Source organism: Lolium perenne, chromosome 2, assembly GCF_019359855.2.
Source record: "Lolium perenne isolate Kyuss_39 chromosome 2, Kyuss_2.0, whole genome shotgun sequence".
Classification (NCBI taxonomy): Eukaryota; Viridiplantae; Streptophyta; class Magnoliopsida; order Poales; family Poaceae; genus Lolium; species Lolium perenne.
The window spans coordinates 242,396,524-242,419,613 of NC_067245.2; the positions used below are offsets into that span (position 1 = coordinate 242,396,524).

General features: G+C 40.3%; 1 long non-coding RNA gene across 2 annotated transcripts; it reads left to right on the forward strand.

The window, feature by feature from the left end:
- The first annotated feature begins 18,980 nt into the window (after positions 1-18,980).
- LOC127330545 (uncharacterized) lies at positions 18,981-20,902 on the forward strand. 2 transcript variants are annotated; one of them, XR_011751091.1, is made up of 5 exons: positions 18,981-19,077; positions 19,473-19,564; positions 20,028-20,114; positions 20,372-20,396; positions 20,557-20,902. It is a non-coding gene; the product is annotated as an uncharacterized lncRNA (long non-coding RNA). The 2 variants fall into 2 exon arrangements; XR_007869316.2 differs by lacking the exon at positions 20,372-20,396.
- The last annotated feature ends 2,188 nt before the right edge of the window (positions 20,903-23,090 follow it).

A 23,090-nucleotide genomic window follows, 5' to 3' on the forward strand; every position in this document is an offset into this window, starting at 1 on the left:
ATCCAATTTAAAATCTGCACTTGACAACACTTGTATCGGTGTTGTGGTTCTTGTTCTAGGTAAGATCGGATCTTATTCGACAGCCCCAAGCCACGTAAAATTTGCAAAGGAAATTAGAGGTGTTTCTAACTTGTTTTAGCAGGGGCATGTGATGTGATATGGTCATTATGTGATTATGTTTATATTTGATGTAAAAGATGATCCTTATTGTAATATGGCAACCGGCAGGAGCCTAATGGTTGTCTTTATTGTTTCATGACCTGCGGGTCAATCACCATGTAATAGCTTTATTTCATTACTATGATTTAGTAGTTGTAATAGTTGCTATGGATGGTGGACAACCATGAAGCGGCGCCATGGACCTTGGCGCAATGCTGGTGATGATGGAAATCATGCTCATATGCTTTGAAGATGGAGATCAACGACACAAGAAGAAAATGCCATATCATGTCACATTATCCATGCATGTGATGTTAATTCTTTTATGCATCTTATTTTGCTTAGATCGCAACGGTAGCATTATAAGATGATCCCTCACATTAATATCAAGATAATAAAGTGTTCTCCCCTCGTATGCGCCGTTGCTAAAGTTCGTCGTTTTGAAGCATCTCGTGATGATCGGATGTGATAGATTCTACGTTCACATACAATGGGTGTAAGCCATGTTGCACACGCGAAAATACGTGTTTTTGCTTGATGAGCCTAGCATGTACAGACATGGCCTCGGAACACAGGAAACCGAAAGGTTGAACACGAGTCATATGGATGATATGATCAATATGTTGATGTTCACCATTGAAGCTATATCATCTCACGTGATGATCGGACTTGGTGTAGTGAATATGAATCGTTTGCCACTAAACAACTATGAGGGATGTTGTATTAAGTGGGAGTTTATTACTAATTAGATTAAAACTTGAACTACTTATCCTGAACATAGTCTGAATTGTATTTTGAATTAATTTGTAGAATTGGCATCCGTTATCTACCATGCGCTAGACTTGTAATTGAGATAGAAACACTGCTAAATCTGAAAAGTAACTTTACAGACTAGTACTGTATTTTTAAAGAATCAAGAAATGATTAAGTCTTATTGCAAACTTTTGGTAAACCTCACATTGCTGATTCAAAAAGTAATGGTTTCAATTAGTACCTAAAATCATCTTGTCTCCGTGAAACTTGAAGTTCAAATCCGTTTGAAAAGTGAGGAGCTGGAAAGTTTATTTTCAGAAATAAGCAAGGTGTGAGATATATGTGATATCTAAGACCTTATTGCAAGATGATAGAATATAATTTAGTGAGACTACATAAACTCATAAGATTTATAGGAATGTACGAAGGTTGAAGACCCAAGGCGTCCTGATCCTCCAACTACTTGGGCACGTACTAATGATATTCGCATATCCATGAAGTGGTCGTCCTTAGTATGCACTGTTGCTAAGACTTGTCGTTTCGAAGCATCACGTGATGATCGGGTGTTATAGATTCTACGTGTGCTGTGTGCATACAACAGGTGTAAGCCCAGATTTACACATGCGAATACTGAGGTTAAAATTGACGAGCCTAGCATGTACAGACATGGTCTCGGAAAGTCGTCATGATTTGATGGATAAAAAATTATGAGTGAAATTATTCATCACATTAAAAAGTTACTAATAGAGAAATCTGGAACACTTGTCATGTGATGATTAACTTCAAAGTAAGAACCTCAAGGTTGTTGGTATTTGACCAACAAACCTAGAAGTTATTGATGTTAAAGTGTTTTCTAAAAAATGAGGAAATCCAAAAGAGAAACTACAAAGTTTTTGGCAGAAAGAAAGAAAAGACTAGAAAGTCTAGCTCAGGTGTATATAGATGATATACATGTTATGGATATATTCTTTGTTTAGTCACACTATGAAATTCTTAGGTATCTGTAACATATTGGTTGGTATGAGAAGTCATACAACACAACGCAATATAAGAATATAATGGCCTAAGTGACTGACAAGGAATGTGGTAAGAATGCACGTCTAGAACAAAATAAAGTGTTATTATGTTCGTCGTTGGCATTCTACCTAGCCCTTCAGATTTATAATAAAGAACTTTATAATTGTTATTTTGTTCTGGTCAAATGAAAACAATGATTCATATAAGGAAAGTCATTTTCCGTGGTTCAGAAAAGTTCGGGAATTTTCCGGTGGAAGACCGAAGAGTTTCTAGAAGGTTCCAAAGGGGCCACTGGTGGGCCCACGACCCCGGGAGGGGCCACATGAGCCGAGGGGGTGCAGCCCATCCCTAATGGGCTAGGCGCACCATATCTCAAGGCCCAGGTCGGCCAAAACCCCCTAGGGTTTGGAGAAACCCTGAAAGGGGAAGACTTGGGGGGCAAGTTTTCTCCTTCTCCCTTGGCCGCCGGCCTTAGATGAGTTGGGGGGACCACCTTGGCCGACCCTTGACCCTATATAAAGAGGGGAGAGGGCAGGGGGTCGGATACACCCTTCCCCAAACCCTAGCCGCCACCTCTCTCCCTCCTCCTTCTTCCTGCACAGGCTTGGCGAAGCCCTGATACGTCTCAAACGTATCTATAATTTCTTATGTTCCATGCTACTTTTATGATGATACTCACATGTTTTATACACATTATATGTCATTATTATGCATTTTCCGGCACTAACCTATTGACGAGATGCCGAAGAGCCTGTTGCTGTTTTATGCTGTTTTTGGTTTCAGAAATCCTAGTAAGGAAATATTCTCGGAATTGGACGAAATCAACGCCCAGGGGCTTATTTTCCACGAAGCTTCCAGAAGGCCGAGGGAGAAACGAAGTGGGGCCACGGGACGCCGCCACACTAGGGCGGCGCGGCCTAGAGGGGGCCCGCGCGGCCGCGTGTGGGGCCCCCGTGACTCCTCCGACTCCGCCCTTCCGCCTACTTAAAGCCTTCGTCGCGAAACCCTCTGCACCGAGATCCACGATACGGAAAACCTTCCAGAGACGCAGCCGCCGCCAATCCCATCTCGGGGGATTCAGGAGATCGCCTCCGGCACCCTGCCGGAGAGGGGAATCATCTCCCGGAGGGCTCTTCATCGCCATGATCGCCTCCGGATCGATGTGTGAGTAGTTCACCCCTGGACTATGGGTCCATAGCAGTAGCTAGATGGTCATCTTCTCCTCATTGTGCTATCATGTTAGATCTTGTGAGCTGCCTATCATGATCAAGATCATCTATTTGTAATGCTACATGTTGTGTTTGTTGGGATCCGATGAATATTGAATACTATGTCAAGTTGATTATCAATCTATCATATATGTTGTTTATATTCTTGCATGCTCTCCGTTGCTAGTAGAGGCTCTGGCCAAGTTGATACTTCTAACTCCAAGAGGGAGTATTTATGCTCGATAGTGGGTTCATGCCTCCATTAAATCTGGGACAGTGACAGAAAGTTCTAAGCTAGGTTGTGGATGTGTTGTTGCCACTAGGGATAAAACACCGATGCTTTGTCTAAGGATATTTGTGTTGATTACATTACGCACCATACTTAATGCAATTGTCTGTTGTTTACAACTTAATACCGGAAGGGGTTCGGATGATAACCTGAAAGTGGACTATTTAGGCATAGATGCATGCTGGATAGCGGTCTATGTACTTTGTCATAATGCCCTGATTAAATCTCATAGTACTCATCATGATATATGTATGTGCATTGTTATGCCTTCTTTATTTGTCAATTGCCCAACTGTAGTTTGTTCACCCAACATGCTATTTATCTTATGGGAGAGACACCGCTAGTGAACTGTGGACCCCGGTCCATTCTTTACATCTGAAATACAATCTACTGCAATTGTTCTTTACAGTCTTCGCAAACAATCATCATCTTCCACACAATACGTTTAATCCTTTGTTACAGCAAGCTGGTGAGATTGACAACCTCACTGTTACGTTGGGGCAAAGTACTTTGATTGTGTTGTGCAGGTTCCACGTTGGCGCCGGAATCCCTGGTGTTGCGCCGCACTACACTTCGCCGCCATCAACCTTCAACGTGCTTCTTGGCTCCTACTGGTTCGATAAACCTTGGTTTCTTTCTGAGGGAAAACTTGCTACTGTACGCATCACACCTTCCTCTTGGGGTTCCCAACGGATGTGTGTTAACTGCACGCATCAACCTCTTTTTCTGGCGCCGTTGCCGGGGAGATCAAGACACGCTGCAAGGGGAGTCTCCACATCCAATCTCTTTACTTTGTTTTTGTCTTGCTTTATTTTATTTACTACTTTGTTTGCTGCACTAAAACAAAACACAAAAAAAATTAGTTGCTAGCTTTACTTTATTTACTATCTTGTTTGCGTTCTCTATATCAAAAACACAAAAAAAATTAGTTACTTGCATTTAGTTTACTTTTGTTATCATGTCTAGCTCTGTACATGTTACTTCCTCACCTGAGGAATTAGTTTTTACTGTCAAACAAGGGGATGAGGAGAGTTTTACAGATGCTTGGTCTAGAATTTTTGATTCTTATCGTAAAGCTGAACCTCAAATGACTCTAAGTCTGCTCCTTAGTAATTTTTATTTTGGGATTATGATTCGCTATAGATATGCCTTAGATGCTGTAGTGGGAGGAGATTTCCTTCATTGCAATGGGGATCAAGCTTTTTAATGCCATAAAAAATTTGGTTGCATCACATAGTTCAGCTAATAACTTTGATTCAGCTCTTATTAGCATTTATAATAGATTAAATACTCTTGAGACAAGTGCATCTTGCTTGAAAGAAAAGTATAGTTATATTCGTAACCGTCTTGATCAAGTTTTAGTGAACTCTGAACCTTCAATGTGGGACCCTACTATTAAAGTTATTATTGGTGGTGAAACTTTTCATGCCGATTGTGATATTATGTTTGAATTTTGCCTTATGCCTAAGAGTATTTATGAATCTTTGACACTTTGGGGACTCGTTGAAGGGGGAGAAGGAGTAACTCTTATTGATAACTCTGTTATAATTCCTAAGGGAATAGCCGAGGGTGTGCACACAACCATTCTTGGAAGAACGGTATCCACTGATTATCTTGTTATTGAATGTGTAGGAACAGGACAAATCAATCTTGGAAGATCCCTGCTGAAACTATTGGGAGCAATCATAGATGTGGGAGAAGGCACCCTAAAATTCACCTCTACACCGGGAGGCAGACATGTATTCCCTAAACCAAAGAGTAAGAAAAAGAGTAAGAAGGGTAGGCGTAAAGCCCGAGGTAATGTCGATGCTTCATCTCTTGATAATACTTGATTTACACTTTCTGCGCCTAGCTGAAAGGCATTAAAGAAAAGCGCTTATGGGAGACAACCCATGTTTTTACTACATCACTTTTGTTTTATATTTGAGTCTTGGAAGTTGTTACTACTGTAGCAACCTCTCCTTATCTTTATTTTATTGCATTGTTGTGCCAAGTAAAGTCTTTGATAGTAAAGTCAATACTAGATTTGGATTACTGCGCAGAAATAGATTTCTTGCTGTCACGAATTTGAGCAGTAGTCTCTGTAGGTAACTCAGAGAAATCTGACAATTTACGTGCGTGATCCTCAGATATGTACGCAACTTTCATTCAATTTGAGCATTTTCATCTGAGCAAGTTAAGTGCCCCTGGAAAATTCGTCTTTACGGACTGTTCTGTTTTGACAGATTCTGCCTTTTATTTCACATTGCCTGTTTTGCTATGTTTGATGGATTTCTTTGTTCCATTAACTTTCAGTAGCTTTGTGCAATGTCCAGAAGTGTTAAGAATGATTATGTCACCTCTGAATATATGAATTTTCAATTATGCACTAATCATCTAATGAGTTTGTTTTGAGTTTGGTGTGGAGGAAGTTTTCAAGGGTCAAGAGAGGAGGATGATACAATATGATCAAGAAGAGTGAAAAGTCTAAGCTTGGGGATTCCCCCGTGGTTCATCCCTGCATATTTTAAGAAGACTCAAGCATCTAAGCTTGGGGATGCCCAAGGCATCCCCTTCTTCATCGACAACTTATCAGGTCACCTCTAGTGAAACTATATTTTTATTCAGTCACATCTTATGTGCTTTGCTTGGAGCGTCTGTTTGCTTTTAATTTTGTTTTTGTTAGAATAAAATTGGATCCTAGCATTCTTTATGTGGGAGAGAGACACGCTCCGCTGTTGCATATAAACACATGTGTTCTTAGCTTTATTCTTAATGTTCATTGCGAAGGTTGAACTACCTCATTCATTGATATATGGTTGGAAACGGAAAATGCCGCATGTGGTAAATGGTATAATGTCTTGAATAATTTGATACTTGGCAATTGTTGTGCTCATATAGATCATGTTTAAGCTCTTGCATCATGTACTTTGTACCCATTAATGAATAACTACATAGAGCTTGTTAAAATTTGGTTTGCATGATTGGTTTCTCTAAGTCTAGATATTTTCTGGTTAAGGTGTTTGAACAACAGGGAGACGATGTAAAGTCTTATAATGCTTACAATATGTTTATATGTGGGTCTTGCTGCACCGTTTTATACTTGAGTTTGCTTCAAACAACCTTGCTAGCCTAGCCTTGTATTGAGAGGGATTCTTCTCGTGCATCCAAATCCTTGAGCCAAAAACTATGCCATTCGTGTCCACCATACCTACCTACCACATGGTATTTCTCTGCCATTCCAAAGTCCATTACTTGAGTGCTACCTTTAAACTTCTATTCTTTGCCTTTACAATACATAGCTCATGGGAAAATAGCCTTAAAAACTATTGTGGTGAACAATATGTACTTATGTATCTTATTTCTTAATAAGTTGCTTGTTGAGCGGTAACCATGTTTCTGGGGACGCCATCAACTTTTACCTTTGTTGAATATCATGTGAGTTGCTATGCATGTTCGTCTTGTCTGAAGTAAGGGCGATTTTCATGATCAAATGGTTTGAGTATGCATATTGTTAGAGAAGAACATTGGGCCGCTAACTAAAGCCATGAATCATGGTGGAAGTTTCAGTTTGGACACAAATCCTCAATCTCTTATGAGAATATTAACTGTTGTTGAATGCTTAAGCATTAAAAGAGGAGTCAATTATCTGTTGTCTATGTTGTCCCAGTATGGATGTCTAAGTTGAGAATAATCAAAAGCGAGAAATCCAATGCGAACTTTCTCCTTAGACCTCTGTACAGGCGGCATAGAGGTACCCCTTTGTGACACTTGGTTGAAACATATGCTATGCAATGATAATCCGTGTTAATCCAAGCTAATTAGGACAAGGTGCGGGCACTATTAGTATTATATGCATGAGGCTTGCAACTTATGAGATATCTTATACATAACACATATGATTTATTACTACCGTTGACAAAATTGTTTCTATGTTTTTCAAAATGAAAAGCTCTATCACAAAAATAGCAATCCATGCTTCCCTCTGCGAAGGGCCATTCTTCTACTTTATTGTTGAGTCAGTTTACCTATTCCTTCTATCTTAGAAGCAAACACTTGTGTAAACTGTGTGCATTGATTCTTACATGTTTACCTATTGCAATTGTTATATTACTTTGTGTTGACAATTATCCATGAGATATACATGTTGAAGTTGAAAGCAACCGCTGAAACTTATATCTTCCTTTGTGTTGTTTCAAAGCTTTCTACTAAGTATTTATTGCTTATGAGTTAACTCTTATGCAAGACTTATTGATGCTTGTCTTGAAAGTACTATTCATGAAAAGTCTTTGCTATATGATTCATTTGTTTACTCATTGTCTTCATCATTGATTCGAATCGCTGCATTCATCTCATGTGCTTTACAATAGTATTGATCAAGATTATGATAGCATGTCACTTCAGAAATTATCCTTGTTATCGTTTACCTACTCGAGGGCGAGTAGGAACTAAGCTTGGGGATGCTTGATACGTCTCAAACGTATCTATAATTTCTTATGTTCCATGCTACTTTTATGATGATACTCACATGTTTTATACACATTATATGTCATTATTATGCATTTTCCGGCACTAACCTATTGACGAGATGCCGAAGAGCCAGTTGTTGTTTTCTGCTGTTTTTGGTTTCAGAAATCCTAGTAAGGAAATATTCTCGGAATTGGACGAAATCAACGCCCAGGGGCTTATTTTTCCACGAAGCTTCCAGAAGACCGAGGGAGAAACGAAGTGGGGCCACGGGGCGCCGCTACACTAGGGCGGCGCGGCCTAGAGGGTGCCCGCGCGGCCCTAGCGTGTGGGGCCCCCGTGACTCCTCCGACTCCGCCCTTCCGCCTACTTAAAGCCTTCGTCGCGAAACCCTCTGCACCGAGATCCACGATACGGAAAACCTTCCAGAGACGCAGCCGCCGCCAATCCCATCTCGGGGGATTCAGGAGATCGCCTCCGGCACCCTGCCGGAGAGGGGAATCATCTCCCGGAGGGCTCTTCATCGCCATGATCGCCTCCGGATCGATGTGTGAGTAGTTCACCCCTGGACTATGGGTCCATAGCAGTAGCTAGATGGTCGTCTTCTCCTCATTGTGCTATCATGTTAGATCTTGTGAGCTGCCTATCATGATCAAGATCATCTATTTGTAATGCTACATGTTGTGTTTGTTGGGATCCGATGAATATTGAATACTATGTCAAGTTGATTATCAATCTATCATATATGTTGTTTATGTTCTTGCATGCTCTCCGTTGCTAGTAGAGGCTCTGGCCAAGTTGATACTTGTAACTCCAAGAGGGAGTATTTATGCTCGATAGTGGGTTCATGCCTCCATTAAATCTGGGACAGTGACAGAAAGTTCTAAGGTTGTGGATGTGCTGTTGCCACTAGGGATAAAACATCGATGCTTTGTCTAAGGATATTTGTGTTGATTACATTACGCACCATACTTAATGCAATTGTCTGTTGTTTACAACTTAATACCGGAAGAGGTTCGGATGATAACCTGAAAGTGGACTATTTAGTCATAGATGCATGCTGGATAGCGGTCTATGTACTTTGTCGTAATGCCCTGATTAAATCTCATAGTACTCATCATGATATATGTATGTGAATTGTTATGCCTTCTTTATTTGTCAATTGCCCAACTGTAATTTGTTCACCCAACATGCTATTTATCTTATGGGAGAGACACCGCTAGTGAACTGTGGACCCCGGTCCATTCTTTACATCTGAAATACAATCTACTGCAATTGTTCTTTACTGTTCTTCGCAAACAATCATCATCTTCCACACAATACGTTTAATCCTTTGTTACAACAAGCCGGTGAGATTGACAACCTCACTGTTACGTTGGGGCAAAGTACTTTGATTGTGTTGTGCAGGTTCCACGTTGGCGCCGGAATCCCTGGTGTTGCGCCGCACTACACTTCGCCGCCATCAACCTTCAACGTGCTTCTTGGCTCCTACTGGTTCGATAAACCTTGGTTTCTTTCTGAGGGAAAACTTGCTACTGTACGCATCACACCTTCCTCTTGGGGTTCCCAACGGACGTGTGTTAACTGCACGCATCAAGCTCTACATGAATTTCTCCTCCTCCACCACCACCACGCCGTCGTGCTGCTGGGATTCCAAGGGGATCTACCACCTCCGCTGCCCGCTAGAACAGGGAGAGGAAGTACATCATCGATATCGTACGTGTGACCGAGTACGGAAGTGCTGCCAGATTACAACACTAGAAGGATCGTCTACATCAACCACGAGATCTGATCTCGTTAAGGCTTTGGATCTACGAGAGTTAGTTTCTCATCTACTTCGTTGCTCCGATCTCATAATTAGATCTTGGATTTTCCATAGATTGGATCTTGGATTTATTCGTCTTTGCGATAGAATTTTTTGTTTCCATGCATCGAACCTTATAGTTGGTATGACTTGTATCAGATCTGCGGCATGTAAAACCGCATGTCCCCAACAAGAGGTTGGTAAATTTTAATGTTGCAATAATGGTCTAGCAATTAATTTTACTCTTTTGATTAAAGATTCGACCAATCCATTTTGAGAATGAACATAAGGTCAAAATATTCTAGATGAATGCCTAAGGCCATATAATAATTATTGAATGCGCATGAACTAAATTCAATCGCATTGTCCATTCTTATTGTTTTAATCTTTGTTCAGGATGATTTGCTCTTAATTTGATAAATTGTGCTATTAATTTGGCAAATGCATGGTTACGTGCGGATAATAAACATACATATGACCATCTAGTGGATGCATCAATTAGCACCATAAAGTACCTAAATGGTCCAGATAGAGGTTATATTGGACTACATATATATCCTTGAATTTTTTCAAGAAAATTAAGCGACTCATTGTTTACTTTTAGGTAGGATGGCTTAATAATTTATTTCCCAGTAGCACATGCGGTGCATACGAAGTCTGTTGACTTAGGAAATCTTTTAATTGGTAAATTATGACCAACAGAATTGCCTATTATTTTTCTTATCATACGTATTTCAGGATAACCAAGGCGATCATGCCAAGTCTTGAATTTATCAAGATTTTGAAAACTTATTTTGTACGCAACATAAGGTACGGATTTAATGTATGTAAAGTATAATCCGAAAGAAATTGATGGGAATTTTTCAAGATTTTTTTCCTCATATTCGCCGTTTTTTGTTAAATGCAAATGTTCTTTCTTATCCATCTTAACAGTTTTAAGATGAAAATCATTTGATCGGATATCTTTGAAACTTATAAGGGTACGCGTTGAGAATTACAATAGTAGTACCCGTAGGAAGTGTGAATGTGGCTCTTCCTGAACCAATCATTGCTTTGTTACTCCCGGTTGTAGTCATAACATCTTCCTTTCTCTTAGTAAGAGTTTGGAAGTATTTATTTCCCTTAAAATTGTGTTAGTGGTAGCACTATCCACTAAACATAATTCTTCTTCCATCAGATTTTTCCCGTAAAATTTCTAAAATAGAAAGAGAATATTTTAGAATAAATTTATTTTATTCATATATTCATCAAATTAAATAATAGTATTTATATTACAAATTCTAAATATAAATACATTACAATATTATGTATGATTCACACAATACAGTACATGTAGTATGCAAGACTTTATTCTTTTTTTGGTTATACAATATATAACACATCGTAGTATTTAAAAAGATAAGCGACATCAATTGTTTAGGAGATCAATTGAGGTCTTCAAAAACATCTTGGGTGGAGTCCACAAGCATGTCTTCATAAAGGATGATGTTTTCATTTGGCTTGAATTCTTCAATAGCACTTTGAGAAGGACTAGCTTGAGGATTGTCTTTAATGGCATGGAAGTGAGCTTCAGCCCTATTTCCATGAATTTGCTTCCCTTTTCCTCCATACTTCATGTATAGATCCACTAGGTTCTTGGGAATACGACATTTGTTTGTACAATGATTTTCACATCCACACCTTTGACAAGCTTGAGAGTTGCCATTTTGATCATTTTTCTTGAAATGACCTTTCTCCTTAAATTGATCATTGTTCTTTTGACCATTGTTCTTCCACTTTCCCTTGATTTTTTTGAAGTTCCTTTTACAGTTTCCAAATTTATTAGTAAAGTGAGCATTAGCATGTGCTTCAGGGATCGGCATGGCACTCGTTGGGCGAGCATTGTAATTTTTCATGAGAAGTTCATCATGCTTCTTGGCCTGAAGTAATGTGTATATAAGCTCAGAATACTTAGTGTATTTTTGTTGACGATATTGTTGTTGCAATATCCTCATCGAGGGATGGAAAGTGGGTCTTCTCTATTAAATCTTCCTTTGAAACTTGCTTCTTGCAAAATCTCAGTTTGGAGTTAACTTTATGCACGGCATAATTATATGCCGCAACGGACTTAAAGTCATGAAACCTTATGAGAGCCCATTCTCTCTCGGCTTCCGGCAACATAACCGCTCTTTGTTGGTCATATCTCTCCTTAAGGGAGTTCCATAAAGCTAGTGGGTCCTCTTCCATCAAGTATTCAGTCTTCAAATCAGGATGGAGGTGGTTCCTTATAAAATGTAATGCCGCATACTTTACCATTTGGGGTATTTTAGGAACATTTGGGGGGGGGGGGGGTAATCGTGGGACCAAATTTATTTTCATATCCATGGCCCATGATAGATAGTTACTTTCATCGAGTTGTAGTTCTTGAAATTCTTTTTTACTGATGTCACCCATTTTTCATGCATGTATGATGATGCATTTAATTAATTTTACTTTATAGTAAAATTGGTTTTAGTAAACAATAAATTTGTTCTAGAGGAACATTTTGAAAGCGGATGCTTATAAGCCATATATGTGTAGGTCTTCGAGATAGTCACATATTTTTGTTTTGGCTTTTTCTTATTTCATGCTCCCTCCATTCCTAAGCCATATAGTTTTTTGAGAAAAAATCCATAATATATGGTGTATTGCGATGCACCACTTGTATAGACATTTTTTTAGAAATTTGATTATGTTTATTTATCTTATGAAAAGTCCTCTATTTTCTCATGTTAAATGTACAATGGTAAACCCTCCCAAATCTAGAGTAATTTTTCCAAAATATGTGTTCTTTGATTTCCGTGCCAAAAACTATATGGCTTATATCTAGGAACGGAGGAAGTATTTGTTAACAAGAAATTTTAGAAGAAAATTTAATTTCAAGCGTGAAATAATCTTGTTATACCAAATACCATGTTATAAAATGCTAGAAGCAAATATATTGATAACATGTCATATTATATACTCGTAACTTCTAATAGATATAATATCTAACATAGATGTATTTACATCACAATACACTGCTAATCTGAATTAAGAACAACGTAGGGTCCTAAAAAGATTTTAGGGAAACGTTAATACTAGGCTTCTACCTTTTATATTCATGGCAGAGGAAACATACTTTAGAGCATCTCTAACAGAGCTTGTAAAAGTGCAAATCGAAAAACTCGAGTTCAGTCTTCCGAAAACGTGTTTACAGGTCACAAAACGGCGGCGTAGAACATGCCCTATAAACTAAAGTTGAAAAACAAAATATTTGGAAAGTCATCATCTTCTTTACAAGAACTGTCCGTGCCGCTGCCTAGGTCTCCCCGCGCGGCCGCCGCCCGTGCCCCTGGTTGGACCTCCCTGTGCCCAAGAGCCCTCCGCCCGCGCCCCAGCACCCGCCGCCACCTAGCTAGCAAGCTTAATCGGAATAGTAGCACCAGCTAGCTAGCTAGCTAGCTAGCTATGGAATCCATTGGATATTTGTGAGTCAATGGAGAGATCATTAGCACCCAATAGTTAGAGCTAGCTAGCTCCCATATAAGACTAGCTCGCGTGCCTCGCGCTGCTCGCCAGAATCTGCACGTGTACGCATTTCTTGTGCTACTTGCGTGCACTGCGCCGCTCGCTGGAATTAGTCTATATCGAGAAGATTCGTCGGGAATTAACATAGACATGATTGGAATTGGAGCAGGCTTACATGATGTTTGAGCGGCGGCGCACAATTTTAGCAAAGCACCCATAAATCGGCGGCTCGAGGCGGTTGTACGGACGGCGATGCTGGAGGAGTGATGAGAAATCCGTTCAGTTTTGGGCTTGTAAACCGCCCTAGAGTCTGTATTAATAGAGGTCGAGTGTGAAATTTTTCAGGCCCCTGAAAAAGTTTTTCGGGCCGGGCAGCGAGTTCAGTCTCTGTTCTGCGCCACTTTGGACCCGAACACGTAAATCGACCGGAAAAATATGGTTCCGGCGTGATTTACGGGTTCTGTTAGAGTTGCTTTTAGCCTTTTGGTCCAACAGGTGGGCTTGGATCAGTATAGAAATGGAACTCGGAGGAGCAACTTGGGGAAAAGAAATATCCCAGTCATCCTCCTCACCTTATCCTCTCATACTTCTCCACTTGACCAATGCCCGTACAACCTTCATTAGCGGTGAAAGGGCATTTCCCTCCTAAGATGATTTTGTGTGTTTGTTATCAAGATAGAGATATTTTAACCGTGTGTTTATGTATCATAGATAATATTTGTGATAAGCTTGTCACGGTAGCCGACCACTAAAAAGTGAAACGAACAAGATATGCATTGCAGCTTTGTGGTGAGATGTCTACAATACTCAAAGATGTTCAGGGGTTGGCTGGGAGTAGTGGTGGAGAAGACCCACAACAAAAATGCCAAGCAGAAGTTCATGTCCGGAGATTCCGGCCCTATACACCGGAGACTCTGGCCTCCAGGCCGGAGACTCCGGACAAGTCTCTGGACCGACAAGTTTTCGAGGGCCAGCCAGTGTGCCTCACCCACAGTATAGGGGTCCGGAGTTTGCACCGGAGACTACACCGGAGACTCCGGACAAGAGTACGACCCCTCTGGCTTCGAAGGACTGGCCCAAGTGCCTCAGCCACAGTATAGGGGTCCGGAGACTCCGGCCCTATTTCTTCTGCAATTGTCACATTTATTGTGGGGGTATAAAAGGGACCCTTCTTCTCCAAAGAGAGGTTGCGGCTTCAACTCGCTCTCCTCCATTGTTCCAAAGCTCAAAACTCCAAGATATCCCTCCCTAGCCATTCAATCTTGTTGATATCTTGGGAATCAAGTGAGGAACCCTAGATCTACACTTTCACCAAAGGGATTTGAGGATCCCACTTGTTTGTAGGAGTTCCATGTTGTGAAACCCTAGATTTGTGAGCAGTCACCCTCGGAGTTTGCTTTGTGTTGTAAAAGCTCCGTGGTCGGTTGTTGGGAGCCTCAAATTGAGTTGTGGATGTGTGCCCCAACCTTTGTGTAAAGGTGACAGTTGCGACCTTAAGGCAACCGCTTAGTGGAGAGTGAGCTAGGCCTTCGTGACACCACACCCCTCCAAACGTAGATGTACTTCCCTTCACAAGGAAGGAACTACAGGAATCATAGCCTCGTGTCTCCGCATGCTCCACCTCGGTTACCTCTATCTTTTTACCGCACTTCACTACTTGTATCTAGTATTGTGTATTGTTTGCTTGCATCATGTCATATATGTAAATTCACATAGTTGCATATCTAGAGAATTTACCTTTGTGTCAAGCCTAAATTGAAAAATAATTAAAATTTGATATAGCACCTATTCACCCTCCCCTCTAGGTTACATACGATCCTTTCAATTGGTTTTAGAGCCTCAGCTCTTTATCCAGGCTTTACCGCCTAAGAGAGTATGTCCGAGCCGGGGGATGCTAGTTCGGAGCCCGCATCTATGGAAGACATCAAGGAGTTGAAATCGTCAATCTCTTCGATGAATGACTCATAGGTGAATTAAGGGAAATGATGATGAGCTATATGCAAGCCAATAAACCTCCTATCCCTCCTACCACCACTACCGAGGTTGGCACTCCTAGTTTGGAAAATACCTCCCTTGATGCCTCTTCGGAGGCCAAAACCAAGGATGAAGAAGGTAGTGGTGAGACCCTCCCCAAGATAGATCCTAATCCTCCCAGAGTGTACTCGGCGGTTGCTCCTCCGCCCGTGTACTCTCCAGATCCTCCCATTCCCCACCCTCGAGTGACTCCACGAGGAGATCCACCGGCGCTTAATCCTAATGCACACCCCGTGCCCCTACTCTCCCCCCTATGGTGCGGGTTCGTCCCCTCGGCCGCTGCATCTAGGTTCGCACAAAACTGTAGCTACTACCGCGCAAGGGACTAGACGGCGACAACACATGTGATTTCCTCCTGCCATCATCATCCCTGTGTCCTCTCACTTTTCGGCCATAATAATCCTCCCGTGCCTCGTCCACCGTCCTACGCACAAACCCTAATCCCGAAATCCCGTGTACAAACCCTAATTCCCAGATGACATGTAAACCCTGAATCTGCCATACAATGAGGCTATACATTATTTAGCTTTAGGTTCGACTTCTACTGGTATTCACGAACCGTACTCCACAGATCTCCTACAAACCCTAAATCAACCATAGGATGACCGTACCATAATTTTGGTTGAGTTGTATTGATGATTGGTGAATTAATATGTTCGTATTTCTGTAGGTATAATTGATTATTTTTACTACTACTAAATGATGTTATTTCAGTTGTGTATTGTGAGTTGAATATTTGGTTCTAGGACATATCTAGTTGTTGTGTCCTAGCACAGTTTGTGTAGGTGCCGTGGCGTGCCTGTTTAACATGGCCGGATGGTTCGTATAGGATTAATACTTGCTCCCCATACTAATTGTTTGTACAAATAAAGATTACTAGTTGTATAACTATATTGTTACAATTTCGAATTTGATGGCTTTTAATTTTACCTAGTATGGTTTATGTACCCCAAACGCATGCTTCCTTATTTTTTGAAACTAGGTATTGTTTCCGCTTGATTACGGTGATGTTTCGTCTATATTCACATGTCCACGTACGTTTGTCTTTCACTATTTCATGCAGGTACTCTGTACGCACTGCAGTTATCAACTATTATAAGATTAAAGTCATTCCGAGACACTTTGTATTTCTAGATACTTTTCTTAGTTAACCATGGCAGAATTGTTTCATGCTATATTTGACTGATGATCATATATGTATGATAGCTCCGTTTGTACGCACTATATGTTCATCATTTGTTTGCGTACCTTAATCATGTTGTTTATCCATTATTGCTACATTTGAGTGATCATCATATTCGTATGCTAACTAGACCAAGATGATTTATGCATATCCATTATCATTCCAATTTAGTATATACTAGTCATCAACCCGTGCATCCGCATTGTCATGTATGAATGATTGAAAATATGTAAGATTGTAAATGAAAGATTAAATTTATTATCTTATTATAAATTATTATAAATATGATACTTTCTTATATTTGTCCAAGATTAAATTTTCTCACTTGGATGTAGGACTTTTCAAAGTATGCATGACACTTTCTTGTCTGAAGATAGACAAAACACCATGCAGACTACCAACAACATGCTATATTATTCATAGTGCTTCAAGGATTTACAAAAGAACCATTTGACATGATCTAATAGATCAAATTTGAGATCTATGAAGTCTGTCGGATGACTTGCTTACTTTGATTGTAATAAACATATTGTAATTTACGCTACTTCCAGTTTAATTAAGGAAAGATATGCCTTTGCACATGGACTACCATACTTAAATCAAACAGTTTCCTAGAAAACTTAAATTATAGCTAGAGGCCTCATGTTAGCAGGACTATATATAAAATCAATTGTTGGTTGTGATCTACGCACCACTCAGATACTACACATCACGCGGAGGGAGTGGTGTGCAAATCAATCAGGAATCAAGGCCTCAAGGCCTATACCAATACCATGCACACAATTTTATCGTCCACGGTAATATCATTGACGGTTGCAGCCGGTGACATCATGTATCAGCAATTTTGGAGAAACACGCATGTACCTGATTCTGTAGAGACCACTGCCAGATCGATATAGGCTATCTTTTTTTTTTTTTTTGAAACGGGGCAAGAAAAGCTTGCCTTATATTGATATAGGAGGAGCAAACATAGGATTGACTGAAGCCAAAAAAATAAAAGAAAGGGGGAAAGACCCCAAGAAAGAGAAAAAAAAAGTCACCCTACAAGCTCCGCTAGGTTTTTAGCACCGGCTAGAATCCAATCCTTTCCTTCCTTCCTAATCTTATCCATGATGACCGAAGGCAAAGATGATTTATTGCTGAAGACTCTTTCATTCCTTTATTTCCAAATCTCCCAAGCGATAAGCATGATGGTTGTCCGTAAACCTTTGGGAGAAGAGGTGGGAGTCTTGGCGATGGCGTGCCAATAGTCCAGCACCTTAGGTCTTCCCGTTCCCAAGCAGAGGAGAAGGTTTGGACAAGAGAGCCAAGAAGCCGCAGCAGCCCAGATCCTCTTGGAAAAGCGGCATCCAAAAAGGATATGTCGCGCCGTTTCGGGGAGCATCTACACAGCTGACAAGTAGGTTGGTGTGGCCACCCCCGTTTCGCAAGACGGTCGGCGGTCCCTAAACCCTAAACCCGATCTTCATCGATATAGGCTATCGCCAAACTCCCAGTCCAGCGGGGGATGAGCAAATATTTGCCGCTGCGGCCAGATGCACCCGGTGAGGTATGGCTTTGTCGCCGTAGTCCAAACTCCAGGAAACGTCGGGATGGACAAATAGTGGCCGCTGGGAGGAGCTGGACGTAAACTTCTTCTTGATCGAAGTAATCTTCGCAGCCAGATCTGGAGACGCCAACAATTAGGGATGTTTTTTTGTGTGCAAGAATCTTTCCTTTCTTAGGATGATCGGGAGCGGAAAAGACACACGCATAGGAGAGGAATCGTATATCATCTAACGGCCCTAAATTGATTATTATTAGATCTGATGGACATAATATATCTAATCTCTAGGATTAACGTGGTGTCTCGTTGGAACTTGGGAGTTTTCAATTAGTAAATATAAGATTAGTATGATCATTTGCTGCTATGTTTCAAAGTTAACAGTTCTGAAACTGTTGAATTATTTATTTTTTCTAGTATGATTTATCTACCTTCTACGTATGTTTTCTTGTTTTCTAGATTTAGGTGTTGCTTACACTTGTTTACTGCGATGAATTGTCTATGTTCACATGTTCATGATTTTCTTTCACTCTTCCCTGCAGGTATTCCGTCTCTCCCGCAACCAACAACTGGTTATTATAAGATTAAGGTCATTCCGACACACTTTGTTTTTCTACTAGTTCCTTTGCTTAGTTAACTATGGCGAAGACGTATTATCATACATGTATGCCAACCGCGTTCATACGCAATGTTCATCATTTGTTTGCTTACTTAATCATGTTGTTGATCCATTATTGCTATATTTGAGTGACCATCATATTTGTATGCTAACTAGACCATGGTGATTTATGTATATCCATTGATTATCATTCCTATTTAGTATATTTTTATGATCATTTGTCTGTTTCAAAGTTAAGTGAAGTTAAGAGTTCTTAAACTATTGTATTATTTAGTTTTCATAGTATTCTTTATCTACCTTCTACATATGTTCCTTGTTTTGTCGATTTGGTTGTTCTGTACACTTGTTTACTCTGATAAACTTTCTATGTTCACATGTTCTTATTTTTGTTTCACTCTTTCCTGCAGGTATTCCGTTCCCCTGCAGTCATCAGTTGGTTATTATAAAATTAAGATCATTTTGACACACTTTTTATTTCTACTAGTTCAACCATGGTGAGAATCTTTTCATGCTATATTTTTCTGATAATCATATATGTATGATAGGTTCGTTCCTACACACTATATATTCATTATTTGTTTGCTTATGTAATCATGTTGTTGATCCGTTATTGCTATATTTAGGTGACCATTATATTTGTATGCTAACTGAACCATGGTGATTTATGTATAGCCATGATCATTCCTATTTAGTATATTATTATGATCATTTGCTGCTATGTTTTAAAATTAACAGTTCTAAAACTGTTCGATTATTTAATTTGCCTAGTATGGTTTATCTACCTTCTACGTATGTATTCTTGTTTTCTGGGTCTAGGTGTTGCTTAACTTGTTTAGTGTGATGAATTGTCTATGTTACATATTCATGTTTTTTTCACTATTCCCTGCAGGTGTACCCCCTGCAGTCATTAGCTGGCTATTATAAGTTTAAGGTCATTCTGACACACTTCGTATTTGTAGTTCCTTTGCTTAGTTAACCATGGTGAGCACCCTTTTCATGCTATATTTGACTCGATGATCATATATGTATGTTAGTTGCATTTCTGCGCACTATGTTTCCATCATTCCTATGATTACTTAATCATGTTGTTGATCCAATATTGTTACATATACGTATGCTAATTAGACCATGGCGATGGAAGTATATCCATTTTCATGCCAATTTAGTATATTTTGATCATTTGCTGCTTCTTTATTTTTCTGTCACTATCTCTTAGTTAAATTATGACTTAGTTCAATTCTATTTTGTTCATTTATGCTTTACCAGGGTTCATAATTTGATTAAATTTCATATGTACACATGTTTTGATTTTAGGACATTCTTGCGATGATCATTATATCTCTTTGTTAGCTTGTTGCTTTGATTATTTTAAACTGTTTGAACCCCTATATACGCTTTACACTCATGTTACTGCTTATTTTAACATGGATCTTGATAATTGCAGAAAAACACTAGGTGTCTCCTACATTTTAAAGCTCCTGGGAATCTGTCTATTGACTCGGTATGAAGATAGAAGATGTTCCTCACCAAGGTACACTTCCTTGACTGCATACCTGATGTATCCTACATAAGACGATAACAAGCAATGTCTTAGGACAAGATACACTGCTCTTGTGAGAAATAAGTGTTATTTCAATTTTTCTATTCATCTATGCACAATTATCTAATGTCATACAATTATTTTGATTCTATGATTTGTTAGTTTAAACCTACTTATTTAAACGTAAAGTTTGTATTGTCAATTCATCTCCGCACCATAATGATATGGTGTCATACGTTTTCTTTCAGCGTTTCTGCACCGATGCTCTATATTGTAGGTATTTCTTTCTTTTATCATGTCTCTAAACTGGGTGTAATTCATGTTATACATCTCATGTTATGCAATTAACTATTCTTCTCATTACCTACATCTTTGAAGCAACGACTTATCAATTATCTCTGCCATAATCTTGGTTTGTTTGCTTGCAACAAAGACACCAGATGAAGATTTGGAATATCAGGATATCAGCCATGCCAAGATGAGGATGCTTCCTATATTTTGCTTGCAACAGTGACCCCAATGAAAGACGAGGATGCTTCCTATATTTTGCTTGCAACAGTGACCCCAATGAAAGATGAGGATGCTTCTTCTATGATATATTATTTAGACCAATGAAAACTTGATGATCTTCATTGTTTACCTTTACATGGATGAAACATCTGTATTATGCTTTTGTATTTGTTCTAGCTACTAATTTAAACCATGCAACGAGTGCACTTTATACGTACGCCAGCCTGGATTTTATTAATATGGATTTTTTTTTGCTCCTGATAAATTGACCAACGACGGGCTCATATATGTGTTTTCACAGTTGTCAACATATGACCCGTCACTGTGAAATTACTACTGACATTCAAAAATGAAAAGCAGACATCATTGGTGAGCCGCAAATGAAGTAGACAACAAAACGCAGGCGTTGACGGTAACCTAGTAATGACGTTGCAAAACAAAATGCAGTCGTCTGTGATAAGCTATTAATGACAATAGAAAAAGAATGCATGCGTCAGTGGTTGTCAACAATTGACAAGAAAAAATTCCACGGCTAGTCAGTGGTAGGTTACTAATGACAGGTTCCACAGGTAGGTGTCCGTCTCTGTAAATCACGAAAATGACGGTGCGTAAACATAATAAACTGTCATTGGTCACATATGAATAACGGTCTTATTTAATATGTTCAGATGTTGTCGCTTCGACCGTCACCGTTCTATTTCTCGTGAACACTGGTCACCAGATGAATGACTTACCGGTGATGGTCGACAATCTATTTTATTGTCACTAGTTAGCCTAACTGCCGACGTAATAATTGCCCGCCAGAGGTGTGGGATTACCAGTGACACTATAAACGCTCACCTCGATCTTCAGTAGAGCGGAAAAAACGCCCATCACTAGTAAGCCTTTTTGTCGTAGTGGTGGAGACGATGGAGAAGGTAGAGATCTCTCCGGCGGAGGCTTCAGCGTAGTTTCCCCCTCCAATCTTCACTGGTTCTGGCTCTGTTTTAGTGTTTCGATGTTTCTGCTCCACCTCTCTCGAGGAAGCCTCGGGAAGTCCTTTATATAGAGGTTTTTAGGTCTTCATACGGAGTCCATGGGAGAAAAAATCAAACGCATCAGACTACCGAGTAGGGAAAGAGCAAGGGTGGTGCGCCCACCTCAACTGCACGTGCCACCTGGGCTCTTTTGGCCCTTCTGGCCCTTCTTGTGAGGTACATGTTCTCCAGGTGCTTCCCTCGATGAAATATTGACATCCCCAAAGTCATAGCTCCATTTGACTTTGTTTAGTTCCCTGAAAGCAAAAAAAATACACAAAATAGGGTTTTCCTGTCCTGCAGGGCTATAACCAAAATAAAGGAGATCATTAGTAAATCCTCATAAATTAATATAAAACATGGATATGACATCATATATGTTGAAAATATGTGGCAGTATGTGTCAACAAACTATAAAGTTCATGTATGCATTTTACATGATTCATTTGTCCCGGAGGGCCTCTTTTCCCATCACTCTGGAATCTTCTTGCCAAGGTCACGCGTCAGGTGGGACCTTCCCCCATAGACTCCATCGGGTCCCGCGAACCTCTTTGTGGGTCCACTCGACGGGATCCGAGGACCCTCGGGATACATGGATATGACACCGGGGGCTGACATAGGCATCCCCAATGGGCCTGCCGAAGATAGTACCCGGGGTTTTATGAAGGCCCACGACTCGAAGGATGAGAAGATTCGGAAGCCCAAGATACTATTAAGGAAAGCTAGAGTTGTATTAGGAAAGGATACTTGTAATCTTGCGGGATGGGTTAGAAACCCTCCTGGACTCTGTAAACTTGTGTATTACGAAACCCTCGGCTCCACCTCCTATATAAGGGGGAGTCGAGGGACAAAGAAAGGATCGAATTTACTGTCAACACAACCCTAGTTTCATATTCGTCGAGTACTTTTCGGCTGAAACCTTCGAGATCTACTTGCCCTCTACATCTAACTAAACCCTAGTCTACAATCCGTAGGCATTGACAAATTAATACCTTGTCAATTGGCGCCGTCTGTGGGATCTAGAGGCGACAAGGAGCTGATCTCGATGGCACGTTCAAGATCGTCGACTTCGTCGGTAGCAAGCAACATCATGGACAGAGGTAAACAGATCGAAACTGGTCTCGTTGATTTCGTTCCTCACCCGCCCTCCCGTTTGGATGCATATGCGTATCTGGAGGAGCCCATGGAGATGACGTTCGGAAAGTTCCACTTCCGCGTCGAGAAGGAAGGATCATATCGTCTCGAAATTCCGATCTCGTCGGGATTATCAGCGGTTGATCTCGATACTTCAGACTCAGCATCATCAATAGAGTCAAGCGAAGGAGAGATTTCGTCGCCACGCTTCATCAGCACCAGGGCAAGTGAAAAACTCGCCAAGATCTTCAGCGACATATCCTTCGAGTCATCCGCGGACTCCGATATAAGCGATGACTCGAGTAGC